We start from the raw sequence: 27,558 nt of genomic DNA on the forward strand, positions 1-27,558 counted from the left end.
GCTCTGAAGGGTGTCTGGCAAACACTGCACCTGACGGCGTTTCATGTGCATTTCTGCCTGGCCAAGATCTCATTTTTAGTTATAACTAGGTGTTTGAATTTCTTCTACACTGTTCTTGTGTGAAGTTCTTCCTGCATTGGTTTTCATGTTTATTTTCTCAAAGGAGAAAAAAATTTGCAGACTCCCCAAATATTCTAAGAAGAAAAGCGAGCCATTTATTTAAGCTGGCTTTCAATATTCAGAAAGTTGCCTCCACAAGAAAATGCTAATGTTTGGCTTTGGGCTTTCCTGGGAACACAAATAAACTGCTGTTTATTTTTTGTCTTTGGAGATTCTGTAGGTGTTTTTATTTCTTCCTTGTTCTTTTAAGCCTTTCTTTCTACTTATCCAGCATCTCACATAACTTTGATATTTATCTTTGCAACAGAATAATTTACATGAAGATATGCAGGGGTTTGAGAATGTTTTCTTTACTGATAGACAGAATAGGAAGTTAAAAATCATCTGTTTTCCATTCAGTATCTATTTTGCAGTGCACTTAGAAAGAGACATATGCTGCTGCATGTGTGATGAGGCTAATTCTGTCTTTGCCTTAGTGGAGTTGTTCACACTGAGCTTGCATTCTGATGAATTAAATGAGAAATTAAGAGTTCAGGTTCATGGTGGGCTCTCAGGAGTCTGCTTTGTTAGAGCTCTGTGAAACTCGCACGCCCTCCAGGCCCCACCAACCTTCTGCTGCCACTGTGCTCTGTTTCTTGCGGGTCATCCATGGGAAGCTAGGGGTGATTGAAGACTTCAGGAGGCTCCAGCACTGCTTTGGCCTTGCTGTGAAATTAAAATTGAGTCTTGGTAAAGTGACAAAATCTTGTATAGGCCAGACCATGCCAGTCTCCCCATCATGGCTGGGCTTCACGAATGAAGATTTGGGGAGGGCTCTACCCATGTTTGTTACAAGCGCGCTGGTGGCTAAAAAGGCCAATACGAGATAGACACGTCCAGTTGCAAAAGGCACAGCAGAAAGACTCCTTAGGTGGTATATTCTGCAAGGCATGATTCTTTCTGCGTTGTCTTTTCTCCTCAAGAGTGATCCTGCGTGCTTTCTCAAAAGCATCAGCAGCGTTATAGATGGTGTGTCTCCAGACCTCCCTATTGGAGGCCAGAGTAGACCAGTTATGTTGATCAATATGGCCAAGGTTGAGATGTTGTTTCAGGGAGTCCTTGTATCTTCTCTTTGGGGCTCCTCTCATGTGGCAGCCAGTGGCAAGTTCACCATAAAGCAGGATCTTAGGGAGGTGGTGGTCCTTCATCCTGGAGACGTGTCCTGCCCAGCACAGCTGTGTTCTCAGCTACACAGCCAGTCTCCCCACAGTTTTGTTTTCTGAGGCTCCTGGAGGCACTCTAATAACCCTTGTGCATCAAAGACTTGTGGAAGTAGAGGAGCTGTAAAGGTGAATTTTTGAGTGAGCAAGTTTATCCTTCATTCCACAGCATTTGGAGATTATCGAAGTCAGAGATATTGCTGAGGGTGGCTGTGGCCAACCACATGGTCAGTTGACCATCCGCATCTGAGCCTCGGTGAATGGCATTGAAGGATTTCTTTTTAATGAGCATGTTAAACATGGGACAAATTCCATTTTAGTACAGTCATTTAAAGTCATTTCTGATACAGATGATTTGTTGGCAAATGAGGTGTTAGGTCTACCCATAATCTGGGGCTCATCCAAGTTTCCATTCCTCTAAATACAACTGATCTAAGTAATGATTCAGCTGTGCACAGTGCTCTTCAGTACTTTAATGCAGATGAGCTGTTCTGACTGTAATGATGAGTGCAATAACTAAAACTCCTATACAGTAATAACAAAATGTGCCTGCCATCATCTCCTTAAAAATCTCTGAAATCCCAGTGTGGTTGGCTGTTAGTTTCATCCACTGCAAGTGGAAATGGCTTAAAACAGACACATATCTCAAAGTTTCCCATGGGCATTTTTAATGGAGAATATAGTCTTAGCATTGAATATCTGAAAATATCACAAAAATTTATTTCAAAAAATAATGAAAAATAAGCAAAAAATCTAAATTGGTATCAAAGAAAAGAAACTAAGTCTTGAATAAAACCTGCTATAATGAAGCCTATCATATTTTACACAGTAATCACAATGTATAAAATATTTTGACAAAATTCTCCAGATCAGGTAGTTCACCATGCACTGGTATGTTAACAAGATGCTCGTCCCAGCTTTACTAAAGTAAGGATAATAAAATTCTAGTAGAAACTAAATGTGTTGTGCATGTACAGGAGAAATGCCTATCATAAGATTACATTGCAGTTAGGTTCATGATGACCTGTCTTTTCTTTTTGCTTTGATTTTCCCCTGGCTTGTAGTTACTGAAGTCCCCAGGGATTACAGGGACAGAATGCCTAAAAGTGCTCTTTAATGCTTGACAGCATGGCTCTGACAGTGTTAGACACACATTTTAAGCACAGTAACAATTGAAGGATAATGCTGTACACAGTGTAGAGGGTTTACAGAAGAGGCAAATAGGGATTTTGCAGCTTATGATGGAGAGTCTTTGATATAGCAGTTTCAAAAATTAGATTAGGGTGTATATAATTTAAAACTCTTTTTCAGTTGTGCTGTAAATTTAATGGCAAGATTTGTTTGAAATGAGCTCTTGTGGTCTGCAAGGAAGAAAATCAATCAGGGTTCACCTTATCATTTTTCTCTATCCTTGGTAGGGATGCAATTAAATTCAGTCTGAAAGGTCGCAGTGTGGGTTATACATTAACCTCACGCTAACCCTGTGTATGATACTGCCATTGAGAATGAGTTAATAAGGCTATCAGTTGGAGCTGCACATTTGTTCTCTTTTTTTCAAACATATCTGTGTTCACACACACTTCTAATTAGGTCTTTTTGCATAATATTAGCAGATATCCAGAATATTTACAGGGCTGTTAATTAGGTTGTAGGCTAGTGTACACTGAAATGTACAGTGGAGTTCCACAGTTGGTGGCCAAACCCACTTTAACTTGTGCTGAAGTTCATGTTAATGCAGGGATATATGCCAGTGAGACAAGGCTTTGTTTTATTTCCAGACTATGATGATGTTTAAAACAGCAGCTGCAGAAAGTGGGTTTAATTTCAAAGTGCAGTAGAGTTTCTGAATGACATTTGCATTATACACATTTGCTCCAGATGACAGAAATTAAATTTCTTATTGAGAATTGGGCAAGTACTTTGGTGGTAAAGAGACTCTTGACCTTTTTAACCTGTTAAATTAAGTTATGGGGAGGTATTTGATTTTAGGTTTGATTTGTGAGGCCTTTTTAAAAGGAACCATGTTTTCCATATTAGCTATTAAAGAAAACCAGTGCAGTGCAACATTAAGAACAGCAATGCAGTTTCAGAGACAAGGTAGAGAAACATAATAATACAGCACTTCTTTTCCAGAGACTAGCAACGAGAGGTCAACAAATTTTACTTCTAAAAACATTTCTACTCCTCCCTGGAAAGCCATTTATTGTTACATGAGATTGCAGGATTTCTAATGAATGTATTGAACAATGGGGCACAAGAATGAGAAATATAAAATGTATACTTTAGGTTATGAGATAGTGCCAGGGGAAGTGAATTTTGGAAAGTAACAACCTGTCAGGCCAGCCTCTAAAGTATGTAATATTTTAGAACAAATGTTGAGCAAGTTAATAAACTCAGGGAAGCAAATGGAAAATGGGATAAAATGAAAAATTTTTAATAAATATTTTTGTGCCAAGGGTAGCTGTTTCATCTTCTTCAGTTCTGTTGCTGAATAAAAGCAATAGGTGTGGTCCATCTCAATTTTGATAAAGAATTTGAATGTGGTGCCCACATGGAGGTTTCTCAGTATGGTAAGAAAAAAAGGAAATTTATAGAAGCAATTTTAAATAGGTAGAGAATTGAATAAAGAGGAGATGTCAATATTTGTCTTGAAATGTGAGTGTTGGGCCAAAGGGAGCCTGCTAATTAAATTCCTCAGAGGAGATGAAACATGTTCAGTATTTTCCTATCATTGTCATAAATAAGCAGTAGAATGCTTATGAATTTGACAGGCGACAGAATTCTTATGAATTTAAAGGTGACTCAAAGGTAAGAGTCCCTGACACTTCAGAAGAGGATCATAGCATCATAGGAAAAGGGTTACGTTTTCTTCTGGATTGGTATGATACATATGGCATGAAATGTAATTGTGCAAAGTACAGGGCCATGCTTTTTCCTATGGGTAAAGCAAGGCCAGGCAAAAAAATACAGTTTCTGATTATCTCTGAGGTAGATGTGTAGGTGTAGCAGAGGTAAAAATAAAGGGCAGCTCTAGGATGGAGCATCATGAGGTTCATGGAAGGTACTCAGGAGTTCCCTTGCAGTCCTGTGCTCCTGTATTTATCTGAAGTGTTTCTCATGAGGAATTGGATGTGCATGTGCCTCTCTATGTGTGGATGTTTTAATTAAATTGCTAGCTGCTTCCATGTATTTGAAGCATTTCCCGGTGGTGTATGTGTCTATGTGCTGCAAGCAGTGGGAAGGATGATGTGTTCTTATGCACACAGCTGCAGCACAGCAGGAAAGGGGAAGACTTAAGAGGCAGCAAACTCTGCAACTCCTGAAGGGATGGTTGTCAGTCACATCCCCTTATCCCAGGTCCTTCGCTGCTGGGGGAATGTGCTGGATTTCTGCTCCTCTTGGGATGATCAGCAATCACTGCTCATGAGCACAACCTAAATATTGACCTGCCTGCAGAGAAATAGGAAAACTCCCTTTCTGCAGCACATAGGTTTTACTCTTGGAAGACTACTTGTGCTGTGAACAAAACGTCACAGAATCACGGGAGGGTTGAGGTGGGAACAGACCTCTGGAAGTCATCTGGTCCAGCCTCCCTTGTTCAGGCAGAGCCACCAGACTTGTGGCCTTGTTCAGGCAGAGCTGGTTCACCAGACTTTTGAATATCTTCAGGGAGGGAGCCTCTACTGCTTGTGGAAGTTTCTCTGTAGAACTGTGTTGAAATCATACAGACAGACATTAGATGGGAAGATTCCAATTGCGGGAATGTTTCTGGTTGGAATGAGGTTTAGGTAGCTGAAGCGCAGGAGACAAGAGATAGATGAGTCCTGAAGGTGAGGTAAATGCCATGTCCAACATTTTTGTTGTTCCCAAAGGCAGGCTGAAGTTCTTAAATTGACTGTTTGATCAAGTTGACTTTCCATGGCAGGGACACTATGAGTAAATACCAGCTCTGCTGTGCCAGCTTCTGTCAGCTCATGCTGCCAAGGGCCGGCATATACAGGTACCCTTAGGTACTGTCTTTGTGCCATAAGCCCTCTGAGAAAAGCATGGCTTCTCTGCTGCTTCAATACTGCCATTGGGAGAGGACCTTGGATGCATGAAGGAGGGAGCTTGAGCATGAGAGGAGGATGTAGTGGGTGGTTTGCTGAGCCCCAGGGTCAGCCCACAGCCATACAGGCAGGCCCAGAGTAGGAGATCAGCACTAGGGCCATGCTTGTGGTGCTTGGGTTGGGTCAGAGCAGGTGCTGCTGCTTCTCTGCTCTTGTTGCTGCTCATCTTCTCTCCTTGCACATGGTCCTTCGAGGTTTGTAGGGCTCTGTGGATTTCAGGAGAAAGCATATGTCCTGACTTCTGTTCTCCCTAATCGTGAAAAAGCGAAACTCAAGGTTTCACAGGAAATCCAGACATTAGTTACATATGTGTGTATTAGTACATATGTGTGCTAATGCTCATATTGCTTAACAGTCACAGAAGGAAACAGTAGAGGTGACAGTTTCTTCTACTTAAAACACATGAAACTTGCTTTTTGCATTAGTTATGACAGTGGTTATCAGTAGTGGGTTGTATCCTGAAGCATGTGCTTTTTTTTTTTTCTTCATATTATTCTCACCCAGTTTCCATGCTTACATTGTTTGCCCTTGACATAAATGATTATTTCTTCCAAATATATTAAAGACATTAATCAAATTTTCATGCCTGAAGTAGATTTAATACGCATTTTTAGGAAAGTATTGGACAGATTTCACTGTTGTTATTCCAAGAATTTTTCTTGCTGATTTACTGTGCTTTGAGAATAAGATTGTCTTTTGTGTCAGACGTGCAGCGTGGCAAGCCAACAAATGTGAGAATCGAGACTGACTTGATGCTACAGACAAGAATGTGTGATTTTCTTTCTGTCATCTAGTTCTGTTTAATACCAACAGAAATGGCACATCTCCCACTTCCCTGTGAGTAAAGCTTCTGCACTTCTGCAGTGAGTCCAAAAAAGTTTGATTAGGGCTCTCCTCAAGAGGACAGAGGAAGCTGTGGCACTGTCCACCAAATCCACCACTTCTCTGAGAAAAAGCTGCTTTACAGTACAAATGACTGAAAGGGTATAATTTTATTTTTCATGGCAAAAAAGACATATGAATATGCTCAGGAACCATACACTGCACTGTATAATTTTCTACTTGATTATGCCTTAAAATTGTAGAGCAGTTGTATTATTTTTTATATAGCAGTATCATCAGGGTTCAAGAGTACTTCTTAACCAGCATCGAACTTTAACCTGAACAGTGAGGTTCACAGGTTTATTCACTTAATATCTCTTGATATTCACAGATAATCACTGCCAGCCTTATCATTGCCTCTTCTTGAGGAAAGCAGAGAAAAATACGAACTAGTTTGTTCAAACATGAGAAATGAAGTGATGAAGGTCCTCATAAACTCATTACACAAAATGAAAAAAACTGGCCCTAAAGTTCACATTCTAATTTTTGCTGCAGTTTTAATGTAGTGTGGGAACTATTCTGTTCCAGGCAATAAGGGAATACTTGCTCTTACAATCAGAAGCCTTATTATTTTTGTATTATTACTATTAGCATCATAATTCTGCCAAGTGAAAATGTGTATCCAGACATTACGTGGTCTTCTGCTTTTCACAGTTCATTTTTTTTCTGTCTGTCAATGAGTTCAAGTTCTTTCACTATAATTTGGAACTTCTGAACAATGTTGACAAACGAATGTCCATTCCCATACTGTTAAACAAGAAATTTGTGGCTATTCTTACCCTTGGGGTGGGCAAGGACCTAAGAAGATTGTATTATAGAAGATTGATTTCTGCTCTTCATCTAAAAAGGAAATCTGTTTCTAATCTGGTTTGGGATGAGAATTCATACTGACTATCTGCATGAAAATTTTACTCACAATAATTCAATTTTAAAAAAAAAAAATCTGGCTCAAAATCTGCTTTCCCCCCACCCCAGAATAAAGTTTCCTAGTTTGGCGTCTCAGGGAAGAGCATCTGCTTCCAAGATGTCTTTGGAAGTTCTGAGTTATTAGTCCTTCCCTTGCTGCCTCATATAGCCAGTAAGGAGTCTCCAGCTGTTATGGGCAAGCTCCATAGTGTAGACATTGTCTAGTTTCATCTGACTTCATCAGAGATATAACCACGCTTCACTCCTTAATATGAATGTCTTTTTTCATCTTTTTCCCTAAAAAAATAAATTTGACATTGTGATTTTCATTCATTATTCACAGTTTTGACAGAATCTTTCTACTAAAAATGATCATGCCTCACATTTCAGTGTATTAAAAAGAAAATTACAACAGAGTCAGACAGAAGGCTAGTAATACTTAGAAAGTCCAGTCTGCGCTTACATTTTTCATTATGATTGACAGCTTGTTTAGAAATTCTCTGTATGTAAGTTCCAGCCCAGATTTTCAGTAGTCTCAATGAATATTTATTGGGATTTGCAAATACTTAGTTAGGCTGTATTCTATCCCAACATGAACGTTTTTCTGCTGGTGATTCAAATAGTTATCCTTTATTCACATAAATACTTCAACAAACATTTAACATTCACATTACATTAAATAAGGTACTTACATTCATGTATTATATTGACATTAGTTTCAATATAAATGTAAAAGTGGATTTCTTGTGCTTTGATATTCTCACTGCAGCACTGTATTAGGTTAAGGATGCTACTGGGTATCAGAGGGGACCACTGTTCCCAAAACTCTTTGACCTGGTTCACTGCAAGAAAGCAGTTAAAAGCCAACATGGAGATGAAAATATCTTTCACAGCTGTGACAGCACAACATATGTTACTGCTTTGTGTGAAAATGAGCAGAGACAATTTAAACTCTGCATTTGGCCGATTAGTCTTATGGTGTCTTTTCTTTGACAATAAAGATGCCGTTGGCAAAACTTATCCAGAAAGGACAGAGTGGGTATTCCTGCAGAGACTGCCTAGAGGTTTGGGATGGTTCTGGCATACAGATATTTGTAGCAGATGTTTCCAATTAACTGTAATAATTTTGAAAAATAAATTAACTTTCTTCGGGATCTCCTCGATGAATATTGATGTGGCAGCAGTGTCCTCAGCCTGGAAGTACTCACAGTAGCAGTGCTTGGGGTGGACAGGATAAAAAACTTAAAGGTGACAATTTGCCACAAACAGTGAAGATCCAGACCATTGTACAGGGCAGAATGAGGAGAGAACTTTTGTCTCAGTTTCTCTGTATGTCCTGGGCAGTCAGCCCCCAGCACCTGCCGAGGAGTATGGCCTGGCTCCTGAGGCAGTGCCAGAGTACAGTGGCAGTGCCATTGCCTGTCCACAAGGGACATTAATTTCTGCAAGCCTGTGTGGATGGTTAAGTCCCTAGGTGACCTTAGTGCCAAAATTAATGGATGTGTTCCTTGGTTGCTGGTGCTTCTGAGGAGCACAATGTCAGTGGAGACATGTGAGCTCCTCAGGGATCCTGGAGCTCTCCATGTGGAGCTGCTTGGTTTGCTCAGAAACATTTCAATGGCATATGGAGAGTTGAACTTGGTGTGGCTGTGCTATGGGACACTAGGGAGAGCATGGATGTTTCTGGTAGATTTTTTCAGGGCTTCAGGACTCTTATTGTGTGCTGCCCAAAATCTCTACTATGAAAAAAAAATAAAGAAGGTCAAAGAGCCTTTTTCAACTTGCACAGAATTTTATATGGCTTTATTTTAGCATAGTTATGTTTCTTGTCAAGTCCATAATGCTTTATTTGCTTCATTATAGGTGTATTTCTTTTAATACCTGTAGGTGCTTAAGTAGTTTTAATTTGAACGTTATGATTTAAATATTTTATTTTTTGAATGTACCTGTATTTTTTGCCAGTTCTATTTGTTGCCCTCTTCATAGCTTTGTTGCAAGACACATTTAGCTGATTTCACCTAGTTCTTTTTACACTCCTAAACTCTTATATTTGTAATTTTTCAGCTCATATTGTAGATTCCTCTTCTTGACAGTGATTGCAACCATCGCTAGTATCATTTCTTTGTTTTTATTTTTGCTCCTTTCAAAAGTTAAAGCCATGGATGGGGTTATTTGAAATAGGCATGCTCTGTTAGAAAATTCCCAATACAGGCTCCACAAGACAACAGGAAAGCTGTGGCTTTGTGGAGCTCCTGTGTGTTTAACAGACAGAAGCTGGATCTCACTGGAGAAAGGGAACTGCTGCAAGGTTATCTTGCTCCATCCTCGCTCCATCCTAGCGAATCTCAGGTGGCCATCCAGAATATTCACTAAGTATATTCATCTCACTGCTTGTCATTTTAGCACAGATACATCTAACCTGCTTATCCTGAGTTGCCTTCATCTTTCCAGAGGCTTGAAGATCCATCTTTTCCCTCTCTAGCTGCCAGACCCTCTTGCAGTGCTCCATGGAATATGAGCCTGCAAGAGATGTTTCCAGACTGATAATGGAGAAACGATGGGCTGGTCCAATGGCCAAAATCGAGTATCCTAAACAACAAAGATCATGCTTATATATTTTCCACATTCAGTTCTCTGAAGCCTCCTCATCTGTAGCGTTTGCAGGGTGTCCTGCTTGTGATGTCACAGAGTCAAGGTCCCAAGTGGTGGAGTGGTGACCAACTTAGCCATCAGGACCAAAACTTCCTGGCTGGTGTTGCTGCCCCAACGATATGGCTGTTAGCTGTAAAAGCCACTGGGAATTAATCTTCCCTTTCATTCCCATTTATCACTCCTGCCCTTTTATGCAATGAGAGTTTTAGTGTGGTTGCAATGCAGACTCATTCTGTGGGGTCCTGCCTGCTGCTGTCCTTTGACATGAGCCTTCAGTTACTCCACGCTGCTTCTTTTGGCTTCTAGAAACTCAGCTTCGCAAACTGTAAAGGGTCTGCGTGATATTTCTTTAGAGACAGCCCAACTGATTGTGTATAATCTTAAGCCACGTCGTTTTCTGGTACTTCACATTATCTGCCTGCAGTGGATAATTGTGTGTTTAAGAGAGCAAAAGTTTAACATTACCAAATAGTTCCTCGCAAGGCTTTTTTAAAATAATTGTTTGCAAAGCTCATTGTCACCATTTGGGATTGTCTCCAGGTTACTGCAGAGTCAGGAAAACACAGAAGGTAAGGTCTCTGCAGTGATATGAAACCTTCGTGTTGCACGTGTGCGGTTTGTTTTCACACATTCATCTGCCTGTCAGACACTATTAGTGAGAACATAAAATTATATGGAGGGGTAGGGCTGTAGCTTTTGTCTTTTTTATGCTAAGGCAAATTGAGGATAGCAAGATGATGCCAAGTCAAAATAATCATATCTGTAACTCTTTTAGGGCTAGCACTAAAATGAGATGTGACAAGGGTCTTAAGCAAATGGAAATTATAAAGCTGAAAACACAAATATGAAAGACGAATGATTCCTGTTAACTTCTGTCTGTATTGAAAAAGACTATGTCAAGAACAGGGTTTAAATTTTTTTGGCTGCCCACTTGCATGGGACAGAATGTAGTTAAAACAATTAATGTAGAAGCTTATTCCTAAGCAGGCGTATGTCTGGAGAAATAAAGGACTGACACAGCACCACAGGCTCATGGTGGGTGGAGTGGTGGTGCTCCTGCATGCTGGATCAGGTTCTGGTCTTTTCCACCTGCAGAAAGCAAAAGTGTTTCTAATGATTTCAACAGAGCGATATTGCACAAAGATTTTTATATGAAAAAAATCGGATTGAAAGTGGCAAGCATGATGGGAATACAGTCTTTCAGATTATTTGCTTTGATTTCCCCCTTTGTTTTAACCACTTCCTGGCCAGCGTGCAGCAAGAACAAAGCCATGGTCATCTTAAATGATTTTCTAGGCATTTTAAGAGATGCTCTTGCAGCATAGATGAAGCATTAATGTAGCATCGCTTCAGTGTGCCTGGGGGATTTATGTTGTGTTGATTCAGTGATGAATCAAGTAGGCAATATCCAGTGCTGTAAGTGGTACTGCTAACACTGTCGGAGAGGGGTTGGAACAGCTGGCAGGGAAAGGACAGGTATGCAGCTGCAGCAAACGGGTGGCTGAAGAACAGGTCACAGGTAAGAGCAGTCTGTGAACTGGTCTTGTCTTTGTATCTGTGAACAGTGATTTTGCACATAGATTATACTGGGTGGTAAATATGTACTTTGCCTGGAGGCATGACTTCAGGTGCTTGTCCTTTTATGCCTTCCCCTCTGTTAAATATTTTTATAAAAACCTCAAATAGCACCGTGAGTGTTTTAAATTTTTTTTATAAAGGAGCTATTAGCAATTATCGTTGTATCAGTAAGGAGCAACATAAAAGCCAAAGCATTTGATGCCTCCTGTGCTTACTTGACAACATTAAATTCATGCAAAGAATAGCCTCCTATTTAATAAGCAAATATCTAAATTACTTCCAAACTTATTCACATTTTTACATGAAGCTGCTCTTGTGTTTTATGAACTTATGACCAAGCAAAATAACTTTTGTTTTATCAGGATTTGGAATTAATTGAAAGACTGAACTTAAAAAAAAACAAAACAAAACAAAACAAAAAAAGCTACTTGATGAAGAGGGGCAAGGAGATTTCTCTGTGTGTACAAGGCCTGTAATTTTTAAAAGTGTATCTGCCAGCCCAGTTATATCTCTATGCTCACAGGGTTTCTTGGAGAAGATCTGTGTATGACTGGTATTGGACATTCTTAATGTCTGTGTCTTAGTTTTGAAGGGGCTACACATATGAAATAACCCACCCGAATCTGAATTTACTTCCTCTATGTTCTATAAAATTAGGAAAGTAAAAAAAATGAAGAGACCTGCATTAACTGGCCCAGTTGGGATTTTTGGTGTCTTAATACAGAGAGGATGCTGACAGCCACCCTAAAAATCAGATCTTAAAAGTGATGGAAAAAGGGAATGAATATTTTGTCTTTCCCTTCCTCAGATAGTAAAAGGAAAGGTGGGGAGGGTACAATTACCATTTATTGAACATTATTCCTGAAACACTTCAGAGAAGGTGAGGCTTTCCTAAACATATTGCATGATGAATTTGTTTCCTCTGCCCTACTGATTTCAAATGAAGTGCTTGTCCTGCTGCAGTGTGTGAGGCACACTTACCTTTTCCCTGGCTGTAATGTGAGCGGCGCTTTGCTGCCTGGATTCCCACGGCAGCAGCAAGCGATGTTGTCTGCAGTTAAGATGCTCTTCATCGTCATGGGCCTGTCACTGGTATCTCAGAGGCAGCAGTCAGGGTCCTGGTGGGGAAGCTCGCAGCTGGCTGCAGCTGCTCCAATGTGGAGCGAGGAATGCACATGAAAAAGGAGAAAAACTGTAATGTAATCCATTGACAACTGTTAGGAAGGCAACAAGCTAGGGTAGATGTATTTTAGTAGAACAAAAGCTATTTATACAAAGCCACCTTCTGTGGTGCAATAACTGATGGCTATAAAACAGGGTGAGCCCTGGAGGTCAAGGGCCATGCTGGATGGAGGGCAGCGGAGGTGGAGAATGCCAGGCTTTCTCCCTGCTCTGACACAGCACAGAGCACCCCAGGAACACTTCCCATCTGTGGGAGAGGTGCTGGAAGGATTGCTGCCCGCTGGCTGCCCAGCCACTGCTTTCTCCACAGTCAAGGGAAGAAAGCTCTGGGAAAGCCAGGCTCTTGGTAGGGGGGGTGGGGTGTATGCTTTGGACAGGGGGAAGCACATGGGGGCTTCTTTTCTTGTTCGTCTCCCCTCAGGCTAGCGTAAAATGTTCTTCTCACATCCCTGTCTGTCCATCTGGCTGCTTTGGTGTGGGAGAAAACACATACTGAAACCCATACAATTCCCATGGATTTAATGCAAATTCCAAAGCAGAATTTCAGAATTTGGTTAAGTGTGGGTTTTTTTCTAAAAGGCTAATGTAATCCTCTGCAGTTTGCGGTGACATCTTACGGCAAAGCTTGCTTGATTAAGCAAATCCTATTTCTGATCTGTTTTAGGATTTTATGCTAGCATCTCTCCTAGTTCAATGAGTTGGCATAGGCAATACTGCTTCCTGTCTTCTCCACTGTATTTTGTCCAGCATGGAGTGGGGAATAGGCTTCTAACACTCTGGCCATCTCAGCTACTTATTTAAATGAAAGAGGTTGCTTTCAAAGACTAAAAAAAAATCTTGTCATCCACATGTTACTGCAGGATTCCCTAAAGATCGTGTTCTCGCTGGCAGTGATTAAACAGGTTGTTTTCCAAAGAGAGATACACAAATGTTCTGGGAAGGCCTCCTTGTTGGGGCACTGCTCAGAGTGGTGATGGTCCAGGTTCTCTGTCCATCAGTCCACTCTGCCTGCCACTTCCCATGCATGGGAAGAAGGTGGTAAGTGATGGCACACAAACAGCAGGTACTTTCAAAACTCATCCACTGCAATGGAGGCATTGTGGTAGGGGAAGGCTCGTGGGTGGTGGTCTTCCTCCACCTTGGATTTGGCATCGCCTGCTTTGTTGAGCCACGGTCCTGTAGAGCCTTGATGTTACTGAGTAAAGTCTCCTGTGCAGATACTGTCTTTCATATACCAAAGTAGAGGCATTCCAAAGGCTGAGCCTCTGCTTGCTAGCTGTAATTAATTCTTGATGCTCAAGATAGTTTTCATTATGTTCTTATTAGTTATTTTTAAAAAAAACAAACCAACTTCTGTCACAGACTTGTGTGAGCCTTTACGAGCAGACACTTTCAGAGATTTAGGAGAGCCCTGCTGGGCAGACACCTCTGGCCTGCTGGGCCACTTCACCCCCAGAAGTGTTTATTGAAAGTGTTTGTTTGAAGTCAGGGCAGAGTCCAGTTTCTCAGCACCCTTGTGCAACCAAGGCTTTATCAGAGACTTGAAAGATTTGCTCTTTTTAGTTCCTTTTTAATTACTCTCTAAATTCTTTCAGTCTGGCCTTGTGAACCAAACTTGAGTGAGACTTTCAGGTATGTGCCAATCTATCCGTGGCAAGTATGTCCAAGAGAGAACAAAGTATCAAAGGATAGTATAATATTAGATAAAAAACCAGGTCTGATCTCTCACGGGTAGTGTGGAGTCCAGGCAGAAAGCATAAAATCCCACAACAGTGGCAGAAAAAAGGTGGAAACCCTGTCTCTTACTCTTGTTCACCTTCTTCAGGAGCTGTATGAATTTGAGGGTCCAGCAGCTTCTTTTGGCTGTTTCTATTTTCCTTTATACCAGTAACATATGTTTTCTTTTATACCAGTAACAACTTTGGGCAATGTTGCTAGATTTCAGTCCAGTTCCAAGTGAAGTAGATGCAGAGGCAACCAGTTCCCTGCTCTTTCTTGTGGGATCTTAGGAGGACCACACAAACAACCTTGGTTGCATTAAGAAATGTTTGACATAATTAACGAACTTTATGTTTTCAAGGGAATTGAAGTTGTTTGTCTTGTTTTTCCTGCTTTTTAAACAGGTTTTCATTGTGAAAGATACAGTGATAATCAAAGAGACCAAGAACTGTTAGCTGACAGTCTACATCCCACCCTGCTTTTCCTGAAACTAAACTTTGAGTATTAAAGGCCATCTCAATCACTGTGGTTAAACAAAAGTTTCTAAGAGTGGTTTCTTTTTCTTTTTTTTTTAATATTCCTTGTTTTATGAATAAACAAATGCTACACCTTTAGCACTAATTCAGTACTTAAATGAGCTTCCACAGTTTATACAGAGCAGTGGCTGTGGTAAGAGGATTTTTATAGTTTGTGCAGATGCTTGTACAGAGAAATCTACATCCTAATAATTACTTTTCATATAATGCAATCTCCTGAACACAAACAGTTTTGTCTGATATGCTTTTGCTGAGTAGGATGCCACCACTCATCTGGCAAAGCCAGAATAATTCAAACATGTCTGACAGGATCAGGACTTGGAAATGCAAGTCAGCTGTTGGAAGCAGGATGCAGAGCAGTCGTGTATGGTGATGAAGTAGTGACACTGCTTCTCTCTATTGCAGCTTGTCAACAAATGACAGGAGCATATCATTCTTTGTCTCTTATATTTATAATCTCAAACTTAAATCCTCAAATTGTAAATAGATTTGTATCTTCTGTTGCCTGTTTTGCCAATTAGCATGGTGTCACTTCATTTCCAGAACCTCTGCCCACTATTATTGTATAGTCTGGCCAATTATTTTAAGCATACTTTAATCAGATTTGTTGGGATTTAAAAAAAAAAATATTCCCTTGTGCATTGGAGTTTAGCAATTTGATTTAGATAATCAGATCTCATCCATATATCCAAATAATTCAGAAGAGTTTCTCATGGTTAGCTATGACAATATAGGATATTGGATTTTTGAAATTTTTTAACCAAATATGAAAACATTTGAATGTTTTGAGTCAGAATGATCTTTGACCTGAAATTTAATTAAAGAGTGGAAAATAGGAAAAGTGAGTGGAATCAGGAGAGGATTAAACAAAAAAGGAAATCCCTGTTCATTCAGGATTTTGCTCCTGCTAAAAGGTGTAAAAAGTTCTTGTCATATAATAGTTGGGCCTTATACATGGGATAAATTTGAAAATTAGAAAGAGTGGAAAATGAAAACTTAGTAATTTGATTTCTTTCTTCATTCTTAATAAAAATGAGCAAGCTGCAGGGAAGAATAAAAAGTCGAAGGAAGCACATTTGTAGCCATCCATCTCCTAATGAGTAGCGTTAGAAAACCATATGCAAGTATTTAATCTTGACTGTAACGGATTGAATACGTTTGGTCTTGCCTGGACAAAACAAGCCCAAATCTATCAAATACTTGGGTGAAAAAACAGTTGAAAATTCTGGTTACTGCAAATGGAAACCAAAGAGCCATGCTCAAATGCTTGATAAATACTGGAAGCAGATGAGGAGAAAGTTTCAGTTCCATTATTAGTGCTAATCAGACAGGTGAGAAATAAATTTCCAAATTATATCAGTTATTCTTAAATACTTTGCTGAATCATAGTTACTATAATGTTGCAAACCAACTTTCATTAAAAAAAAAAATTTAAGAAAATTATTTGCATTCCTGTAGTACAGAATATTAACTTAGATTGTATTGGTACACTTCAAATCTTTGTAAGGCTTTGACTTCACTGCTCTAAGAGGGGGCTTTGAACACATGCTAGGTATGCTAAATTAAAAATCCACATGGCCTAAGTTAGTCAAGAGTTCAAGAGCTTTTAGCAGAGAACAGACCGTAGACCCAACTGGTCTGTGTCCAAGTGAAATACTTCAGATCAAGAGCTCAAAATGACATATAGCCCCTCTTAGCAGTGGAGACAGTCCAGCATGTGTGTGTCTTCAGCATGCATAGGACATGTGCAAGTACCTGGAAAGTACACCTGACAAGCTCCCAGCCACAGCAAAAGGTGATGCTTGATTGTTATTTTGTGTTTAGCCTCCTGTAGATGGAGAGAACCTGGTACAATCCAGCACTGGGCTCAGGCAGATAGAAGGACCTGATGAGGAGCACGTACCAGTGCCATGTAGTGCTACAAATAAAACTGTCACTGGCAGTAATGCTCTTAGAAAGTTAATGCAAGAAGGAATAGCAGTGACAAGTTTGACTGGAAAAACTGTAATTAAGGGGAGTTTAGAATAAGCAGTGTTATCAAATTGTTTTTCATCAACAGCTAATCGAAATTTAACTGAGTTCAGACTTCATTATCACCTGATGCAGGCTGAACGCATCTATCCGTGACTAGCTGGAGATTTGATGTAACACTTATTTAGAGAAGTAATTTACAAGTGTAAGTCTTATCCGTATGGCCAGAGATGTTCATAATTTCCTTAAAGATGTTTGCTTTGTATTTGTAAAGAGTGAATTTACTATCAGGGTATTAGAGTGGCAGTGACTAAGTCTTAGCATATTTCATTGGAGAAAGAATCTCTTGGTCTTGTGTTTTCTAAAACTGAATGTTTCGTCCCTCTGTTAGTTGTAGATGTAAAGTGGGAATCTGAACATGTATGTTTTAAAAGCCTGTAAGCAAACCAGATTTTTCAGAATAGCATCATGCTGAGAAATCTAATAGTTCTTCTACACTTCCAGAGACACATACTGCACCTTACTGTCCCCACTAGAGCGTGTGTGCTGTGCTCCTTCCTCCTGTGTGATTTTACAGAAAAGATCTTCCCTGAAACTTTCATTCTGTGGTTCCTTAATCCATCCCTGCACTGACCGAAAGAACTCTTCTGCCACCTAAACTGCCCTGAGTAATATCCTTGTGGTTTTATACTCTTTGAGAGCTAAAGATGTGTGAGACAGAGGTGAGGGATATCTCAGATGCATGGTGTACCTTCAAAGATACTGGAAGTTAGTGGAATTACTGTGAAATTACACCAGTGAAAGTGAGGTTATCTTCTGTACTTCTGAAATAATTGTGAGAATAGTCTGAAAGTATCCCTTTTTTCATTTGGCACTGACAAATAATGGCTGGATCTTTATATGCCACAGATGTGTGAAAAAAGACAATAACACCTTTTAAAAATTATAATCAAGTAGTATCAGAGAGAAGGATCTCCAAGAAAAAAAAAGTCATTAAACTATGTCATATAAACCATAAATATGTAAAAGAATCTCTGTACTGAATTTCAGTTTTCACACTTGAGTTTGTGTATGCTAAATACAACATGAGCCCTTAAGTAAAATCTAGGAGTACAAATTTTTAGAGATGAAGTGAGATGGCACAGGCAGGCTGTAGCACTTTCCTCCCCTCCAAACACAAGATTTCCTTGAGAAATAACCATAGTTAATGTTCTCAACTACCTCCAAGCCAAAATACACCGTGTATTAGAGACCCTACTGATGTTGTGTCGTGGTTTCCAAACATTGTACAGTAAAAGGTGAAAGTGATTCAAGAAGAGTAATGCCAAGGTCGACTGATTCATGTGGACTGGAAACTTAGGAGAAGCTGAAAAGGGAGGAGGAACAAAGCTGGCCTGTAGGACATTGCTCTTGATTATACTTGACCTGTTTTAGTTGAAGTAATGCTGTGTGCCTCTAGCAACAAGCATTTCCTAATGTATTTTACCATTACTAGTTATTGAATGGTCTGTATAGGCTGGCCCCTGCACAGTTCTCATTTAGGGCATCCTTTTGACTCTAAATAACTGCCTCAGCAGTGGTTTTTAAAGGATAGTGGTATATGGAGTTTTGAGATTATTTATGTGCTTCTGCAAAAAGAGATCCATCAGCTGGGATACTGACTCTGGAAGCCACCCTGGAATACGTTTTAGATGTTTACAATGTTCTGCCAAAGAACATCTGATTTTGTTTATTGCCACTGAGTGGTGGGGCTCTGCTGATATAAAGCAATCCTGATCCTGCTTAAGTCCATTTGACAAGATGCTTAAGACAAATAACTTGATCTTATTAATAGATAAAAGGAAACAGTATCCTTAAGAACTGTTACTAAAGCATAAAATTAGAAGAGGTGGTTGTTCATTTAGAGCTCTCCTTTATCAGTGTAATTTTGAGTACAAGATGGAAAGTTTTACTGGTCTGTTACTATCCAGACACTGGATAGTAGTGCTCAGTTGTCCTGAAAATTATGTTGGAGTTTGGCCTTAGTGAAATGCTTTGAAACAAAATATTTTAAAAAATGTTTATAAATTCCCTCTGGAAATCTCCCTCTTACTTTGCTGTCTTATGGTACAAATTGATATGTGTTAATTTGGAAGTGGCATATCTGTGATTGTTCATTACTCAGGATAACCCTTGCCAAGTCCCCAAAACTTCAGGGGCAAAAAAGAGTCCTGAGAGCTGGGGGAGAAGTGATGGCTGCCTGGCCCTGATGATCATCTCAAGCCTGATCCAGTAGGACTGGCTAAAAGGGTGAGATAGGGCCCCTGGAGGATTGCCAGCAAGTCACCAATTAATACTAATTGCATGAGAAATTACTGTAAGGCTGCGATGGTTCATCAGGGACCTGGAATCAGTTCATAGCTGTGCTGCACCCAAGGGCTGTGTGTCTCTTGGTATTTGCTTCAAGAAGAAAGCATATTGTTGCTTGCTGCTCCATTCAGTTGCAATCTTTTAAGATCAGAACTATAATTAATGTGGAGGAATGTGAAACAGCTCATCTATCGTGGAGCTTGGCTTGGGAATATATGAGTTAAACTGTAATACTCTAATAGGGTTCAGCAGGGATCATCACTGTCTCCTCTTCAGCCAGACCAGATTGCTTCTCATTTTCTGACAGGAAAGAAAACAAAGCTGAAGTTGCACAAAATATATGCACATGATAGTCCTTTCAAAACAAGAAAACTATGGACATCTGATTTTAAAAGAACTTTCAGCTTTGCCTCACTGATTTCCAAGGAAAGCTTTGCAGAAAACTGAGATTTGAGATGCTGCTGTCATCTCCTCTTCCTAGTGACATCTGTAAACATCTGCTGAGGATGTCATTCATTGTCTCCTCCTATAGTTGCTCATTAAATTCATGAAACACCGTGCCTCCTTGAAAATTAAACTGGTAATACTGTGGGTCGGGAGTGAACAGCCAGCGTGCTCAGAGGCTGTCGAGTGTGGTTACCGAGAGGTCGAGAGCAGCTGCTGCTTCTGTGCTCTGTCCCGGGCATCACGGCCAGGCAGGGAGAGGCGCTTTCCCGGGCGGTTCGGTGAGGCAGGTGGCGGCAGGTGGGGTGGGCAGGGCGCGCTGCTGTGTCAGCGGGCGGCGATCTCGCCTCTTCGTCCTGCTCTCGAAAAGGCAGACAAGGCTTCCAAGTCCTAAATTGCATTTCATGTAACTCCTCCCCTATTTCGGCTGCTTGCTCAGGCAGCCACCTACAGATTTGAAACAAAAATGTGCGAAGCGAGGCAGGGAGCCCTCTCGGCAGTGCAGATTCCATCTCCCCTCTCGGCGCCGGGGTGCCCGTCGTGCACTGACACCGTCTCACTCCTGAAGAGAATGAAGCCTTGGCTAATCACAAATACATAAGCATTTTTCTCCCATCCGTTCTCATCGCCCTGTACTCCAAGAAGAAAAAGAAGGGAAAAAAAAAAAGCGCGGGTCTGTGGATGAGCGTGTCTTTGTGGCACTGCTCACTCGGCGGGCTGACAGAGGCGGCATTGTTCGCAAGCTGTGCCCGGCTTGGCAGCCGGAGAAGGTGGATCTGCGCCGCGCATACGGAATCGGTGAGCGGTCGGGGACAGGGGTCGAGAAACTCTTGCGAGCTGCCTTAGCGACCGCAGGGAGTTCCAGAGGACCAGTGATAGCTTCTCCTGGTGTCTTCTGCACAGTGCGAACTAGGATGAGGAGTCCTTGTTAATCAGAGGTAATGTTTTTATCTTTAGAGGAGCGTGGTAGCGATTGCTGCTATTCGGTTATTAATTAAAATAAGGGTGATACCATAGAGAGAAAAGTTGTGAAATCTGCTGTACTTCTTAGGAGAATAAAGCTTCATGATGGCATTGTGCTGCACCTGAGGGTTGTTAAAGTTTGTCTGTTTACCTTTATGTGGGCTTAGTTTGCATTACCCGTAATGAGAAAATCTGTATGTGTTCCCATCAGAGGCCAAAAAGGCCATTTAGTCTCCTTCTCCATCTTTCCTACTTTTTAAGCCAGAAGTTACTATGTATATGCAATATTAAATTAATTTTGCTAATAGAAATACATCCACATATAGCTATGAGGCAGCATAAATACTTCTTCCTATTACCAGAGACAACTCCTCACCTCTCAAGGCACTCCCTGGGGTACCGAGCATCCTATACAGTGGTAAAAATTTAACGTTTGCTCTACACAGCTCAGCAGAAAGAAAAACCATTGTTGCATTTGTTTTTTTGGCCACTTTGCAATAACTATCATTACACAGACCATGCCAAACAGATTTTACATTGTTGTGCAGGTATTTCTCCTGTGTTCTCACTACTTCAATCCTATTTTTAGCAGTTTTAAATTACTATTATTTTAATTTTAAAGTAAACGTATATTTTGTCTGAGTGTTTCTCCTGGTCTCTTTGCTGCTCTTACTGCTGTCTGTCCCTTGTAATTGTTAAGTCTGTTTTTTGAGAGTGTCTACTGCTATTTGGGGATGATAACGAACTTAGTCTTAAAAGTGCAAGCCTAGTGGCTGTTGTTCATTTGTGTGCCCAGGTTGACATGCTTTTGGGGTGAATGGGCTCAGCTGAGGTGGAGATTCCCTGACACAGCTCCAGATCTGGAGCTCTTAATTTCATGGTGTTTGAAAGATGTTGGGGGATCTTTTTGTTGATTTTTTTTTTTCTAAGGAGGGGTTAAAAAGAAGAGAGTATTAATTTGTGTACTGAAGAATGCTGTTCTGTCAGTGCAGCACCGTTTGTTGCATGTAATTTGGGAGAACATAGCTTGTACCTCCTGTTTGCCCAATGGCACGTAGCAGCCCCAGAGGACACACACCGCTTTTGTGCTCCTGTTCAGTTTTAATCTTTAGGGAGCAACTGTTTCAAAGAATAAACACATTGCCTTGTAGGAAAAACTCCAGAAAACATCCTGCTAGTGACAGCGGCAGCCGCTGCCCATCATGCTGGATGTCCCTCTGCCAAAAACGGCGAGGCTTTGTGAGCTGGCCAACCAAAGGCTGGGAGTTGCAAGCTGTGTATCCCCAAGGGTGGCTGCTATCTGCTGGCTCAAAATGCAGTATCTAGGTTTATCCTGGCCCTTGGCCTGGGAATTTGTGGCATCCCCTTTCTGCAGGAGTGTCTGCCCCGCTAATCCCTATGCACCCTCCATGCTGCTTGGCAGTGGGGCTGTGTCAGGCACCAGGCAGGCAGGTAATGAGCCTGTTCACTCTCTTTGTGGCTTTTCCCACACACCCCTCCTTGCTGAGGGAGAGAGTAACTGGGGGCTTCAGCACTGGGGAGCCAAATCCTCACTCCTCACCCCCCTTGGTTGGGCAGCAGGCCTGGATGATGCTGGATTCTGCATCCTGCCATTTTAACATTTTAACAATGCCCTTTGCATCAAGGAGACAGGTTCTAGACAACACCTGCTACAGTAAAGAAGGACATTTTAAAGTAATAATAAGCATGTATAGACCTGCCTAAGAGTTTTTTAACCTATCAAAGGAGAGATATTTATGGTCATTACCTCCATGAGAGAGAGAAGTGAGACCCTGTATTTGACTCTGTGTCTTTCATTGATTTTCTTGTGCTTGTCAGGGGCAAACAAGTGTGGAAATCCCAAATTGCTTGTCTGCACAAGCAAAAAAATGAAGCCAGAATAATTAAAAGGATTGCAATTTCCAAAATTTTTTCAGTGGATGCTTTACTAGAGGCACTCATATCAGGAAATAAAAATATATGTGGGTAAAATGTGTTTTAGGCTAAATCAAAATTGGTTATTTATTATTGTGAATACACTGCCTTATACCGATGTAGAGCCTGTTACTTTCATTTTATTGTTGTGTTTTAACTGGCAAACGAAGTTTCATTTGCTGTTAGTTTAAAAAAGCAGAGTAAATACATCTCCCACACATAACGTAATCTTGCACAAAGTTCACTTGCTGGATGCTGCGTGCCTCATTTATACAGCAACTTTTATAACCTGTTTCCTCCAGAGTATATGACACTAAGTGGGCAGGTTCAATTTAAAATAAATAGCTTTTGCTTCCAAAGTTAACTCTGGTCTATTGTATATGTTTCTGTAAACAAAGAGATGCAGCAGAGTTTGTGATGGATGTAAGCACAGGCAGGGTTTTCGTGGTAATGTCTTAACCAGAGCTTCTTCGTTTTTTTCAGCCCAGAAGCTTTTGCTTCCTCAATGGGAGAGCCTATATGAAGACCTGCGTGGATGATGTTGTAAGGTAAGGAATACAGCCACTGAGAGCCGGGGTTTTTAAGTTCTTAATTTTGCACTGCTACAGAGTTTCTGTGTGAGAAGTTGCTTCACTCTGCATCTGATTTCTTCTCAGGAAGACTTGCATATGGTTGTGCTTTGTTGTTTGGTAGTAACGCATACATGAGCAAAATTAACTGTTTACCATGTAGATGATGATATGTCTTAAATTATGTTGAATTTCACTGTTGTGTGAAGTTTTGTATGCATACTCTTTCTCTCCTGCAAGCCTCAAACGGTCTCTTTGGGGAGAGGCTCATGCTGTGTATCTGGTGTACCTCTTCGTGCAGCATCGCTCACAGTGTTTTATTCAACTTTGTAGTGTTACATTAAGATCAGAGTGTCCAGTGGGTTTTCTGATTCCCACAAACACTGTCATTTTGTAGCCCTCCGCTGCCAGCTTTAGTGTCACCTTTCCTTCTCCCCTTCTCTCTTCTCCATCTGGGCAGCAGCTCCCATCATCTCTGCTTCCCTGCAGACACGGTGTGCTCGAGGCTTTTATCTGCAGGCAGACTGATGATCAGCAGAGAGCACCATTCTTACCTCCTCTCCCAGGGTCTGTGTCTGTCCTGTTTTACTATACCTCAGGCACTGAGTGACCAAATAAATTGTCAATAAATAAAGAATCTATTTGAAATATGATGACTGGAAAACGTGGAACTCTTCTTATTTGGGGTCGTAAAAGACAGGCTTTCATGCCAGTGCTGGGCACATCACACAGCCTGCATGGATATTACAGAGTCCAACAGTGTTAGTATAGTATAGCTGTGCTGCATATTTCCTTAATCTGCTTGTTTAGAAACACCCAGAATATTCATCTTAATCATCTCTTTCCGCTGCATAGTAGGTACAGGAGGAAATACCAGAGAGAGCCCTGTCATTGGGAAAATGCATCATTTGAATGTGCAATGTAAATATTTTAACTAACCAAATGTAAACACTGCTTTGCCTTTAGGATGGGAAAAGACTGTCACAGTCAGAAACAAGCTGACATAAGAGTGACCCTGTATAGATGAGATACAAAATTGTGTTCACACATTTTGGTAATCAAAACAGAGCCCTTAATGAATTGCCTAGTGTGAAAGGAATTACAAACACAAATGTGCCTGACACAAGGCATTCAGAAGTCGTTGCTATATTAATGTTAAAAGGAAGGACTTTACAGGATTCATGAGGATCCGAGGTCCATGGGAGGGATGATTTGAGATGAGAGAGATAGGATGATGAGAGATGTGATATGGTAAGAGCTAGACAAAGGCTGAAGATTCTATGGAGGGGAACCTAAGCAGTAAGTATGCTCCAGCTATCCATGCTACTCCATGCCACTGACTATGACTCTTTATTGATGATCTGGATGAGGGGATCAAGTCTACCCTTAGTAAATTAGTTTGACATGAGGAAGAATTTCTTCACAGGAAGACATTGGAATGGACTGCCCAGGGAGGTGATGGAGTCACCACCGCTGGAGGTGTTTAAGGAAAGACTGGACTTGGCACTTAGTACCATGGTCTAGTTGACATGATGGTGTTCAGTTGGACTCAGTGATCTCAGTGGTCCTTTCCGACCTAATTGATTCTGTGATTCTGTGTTCACCATGCCAGGAGAGTTAATTCAGAAGTTTCCAAGGGTTAGAAGATGGCAGAGGCAACAAAGATACTAGATAGAGCAAGAAGCACCTTATTCACAGACATGCTGTGGGTTTTTCAGTTGGTGGATTCAAAGAAAAGCAAAGTTCCTAGGGAGCTCACAGCTCATAAGCTCTGCCTATGCTGGCTTCAGAAGTGCTTGAAAACTTATGTCCAGGTGGTATTTGATAGAAACCAGACATGCAGTTTAACTTTTGGTGCTGAATATGGTCCTGAAAAACAGTGCTATAACACAGGATCCAGAATCCTCCAGATTCCACTTGACTTCATCATACAGTAAATGGTCTTTGGGCATTCATCAGATTGCTAAGCAGAAGAAACATCTGGAGATAATTTCATTTGCTATATGTTCTAGCCCATGGATTATTAATATCAAAAGAGGAAGAAACGACACAGAGGATTTGTCTGGACTCCATGGATTGTGAGAAACTAGTTAGATCTTATTCCTGCAGGCACAGGTATATGTAAATGCCCAAGCGGGTAAGCTTTCATTACTGCAATAGCTGGGGGACTTTTTTAAAGGTGATTTTTGCTTGTATTACCAACAATGGGTAATATATTAACATCTGCCTCACATTTGCTATTTCTTTGTTCTAACAGCTGGAAATTTACATTTACACACTGGCCTCAGAGCTAAAAGTGTCATTCCCTAAGTTAAAAACCCATAATGATTTTTGTTGTTCTCCTTGATAGGAAAGGAGAACTGAAAACGTAGGGAAAAGACAAATGGGAAGGGTAGCCCCCAGATGATAAATGCTTTCAGTTGGAACACAGATTAATCATAGAGAGTGTAGCCTTAAGAGTGTCAGTGTCTGCCATTACTACAGCAATTTAACTACAGCCAAATCTAATAAGAGTAAAAATTATCTAAAGAAAGTAGAGGAAACCAAATACTTAGGTCATCAGGAATGAGAAAATACAGTGGCATTTTTTTCAGTACAGAGGAAATTAAGAGCCTTTCTTGTGCAGATGAGAAGTATTTTGCATAGATGAGAATAACTTTGACATTATCACAGGATCAAACTTCTGTTGCTAGAAAATCTAATCATTTTATGCCATAACTTTGTGTAACTGTTCTCTCAAATACAGATAATCCAAATCTGCTTTATCTCCCAGACAGATGTATCAGTTTTCATGGGAAAGCATGAATACAGTCAAAAGTGAGAACTTAATTTTTTTGCTTTACGAGTAGGAAGCTCATATACTTTATGTACTTTTGCTAAAGTGCTGTATTGTGCCTTTTTTTTTTTAAGGATCTAAAATTAGATCCTGTGTTTTAGCACAGGGAAAAAGGTAGCAACAGATTACTCTGAAATTCATAGCATCATTTTTCTAAAATAAAGTCACATTATTTGAAAGCTGATGAGAGATAGGAAATTTAAGAAGGGAAGTGCAGTTGAAAAATTTTTGAAAGGAGAGTGTAAACTTCAGGGTGAAAGGGAATCAGATAAAGGAATCTGTGAGAATGGAAATAATCATGTGAAGGGGAACAGACTGTGCTGGTGATATCTTTTGGCCTAGGTTTTGAAAAGAATTCAGAATATGATCTGCAATCTCTGTCTTTGGGAGGAGGAATGGGAGTTCTTCCATTTTATGGTAAAGTGGAGTAAGAATGTCATTGCCCCACATGTTGAAATATTTTGAAATCTACTTCAAAGTGATTATTTATTGCAGTGTTATAGACTATTGTGAACAGAAAAACTAGAGAAATTGGAATCAATCCCAAAAAGTGGGGTGAAAGCACAATTTATGCTTCCCTGAGAGGGGAATGGGACTGCTAGTCCAGTTTGGCTCATTCTAGATCACTTCTCTGAGAGACTGCTTTCTAGAAATACTCTTTGGATATATCTGTAAGTCAACAAATCTCAAGGTTCAAATCTGCAAGGGGAACTTGGAAGCGTCCATCAAAGCCAGGGGTAAATAGGATGCATATTTTGAGGCTGAAAGTGCCATCTGAGTGTGGCTTTACAAAGCAGAGGACCATGGAATCCCAAGCATCTCTGGCATATACTTGAGAACAGACTTATGTAAGGCAGTGTTTCTGCAGAAGGTGGATGGGCTACCTGAGCTGCTCCTGTGCCTGCAGCTGCTTCAGAAGCCACTTTTTCATCATGATCTCTGCCTGATTAGTCATTTTCTGTGTAACAGTCTTCACATTCATATCTATATAACTGATTCCAGATGAACAGCAATAACTTTCAGTGTTAGATAAATCTGTCTGTGAGATGAATTTATGGTTGTGCTGTTGTGGACTGTCAGTAGCCTTAGACAACCTGCTGTCATCAGACTGTCTTGGTTTCTTAGTTTTGCTTTTGTGGCACAGCCAATTCCATTTCCGTGTATGTGCATTAAGGAGAGTATGCTCTAATAATATTTTATATTTACACAGCACCTCTCATCCCAGAGTACTTTATAAATCATGTATATTCAACACCACTGACCTTTTGCAGTCCCTTGAGAGCAGGAGAACAACCATTTTACAAAAGCAATAAAACCATAGGAATTTTTTCTCTGTAATTCTGGGGGGAACTCGTTAATTACAGAATGAATTTTATGTTCCCTAAACTACAGCTTCAGTTTGTAAAGACCTTTATCGAAAATTTCTTCAAGATAAGATGCATGATCCTACATTTTGTGTACACCATGAGCAAAGAGCTAATCCATCCTTCCAGGACTGGACCCCTGGAAATATTTCATTCTTGTATCTAAATGAGCATAAAAGTGTCACTACATCTATACCTTGGCTGTCATTGTATCAGTAAATTGTCATCTCTTCCTGCAATATCT

General features: G+C 40.5%; 1 protein-coding gene across 2 annotated transcripts in view; it reads left to right on the plus strand.

The window, feature by feature from the left end:
• The window catches only part of PAG1 (phosphoprotein membrane anchor with glycosphingolipid microdomains 1), a 112,487-nt gene that overhangs the window by 42,300 nt on the left and 42,629 nt on the right, over positions 1-27,558 (plus strand). Inside the window, exons 1-2 of one of the 2 annotated variants that reach the window (XM_064650041.1) lie at positions 19,964-20,585; positions 23,029-23,093. The gene's annotated coding sequence lies outside the window, so the exon portion shown is untranslated. Of the gene's footprint in view, positions 1-19,963; positions 20,586-23,028; positions 23,094-27,558 lie in introns of those variants that run through there. The other variant, XM_064650033.1, reaches the window with a different exon arrangement.

The sequence above is a fragment of the Pseudopipra pipra genome, chromosome 1 (assembly GCF_036250125.1).
Source record: "Pseudopipra pipra isolate bDixPip1 chromosome 1, bDixPip1.hap1, whole genome shotgun sequence".
Classification (NCBI taxonomy): domain Eukaryota; kingdom Metazoa; phylum Chordata; class Aves; order Passeriformes; family Pipridae; genus Pseudopipra; species Pseudopipra pipra.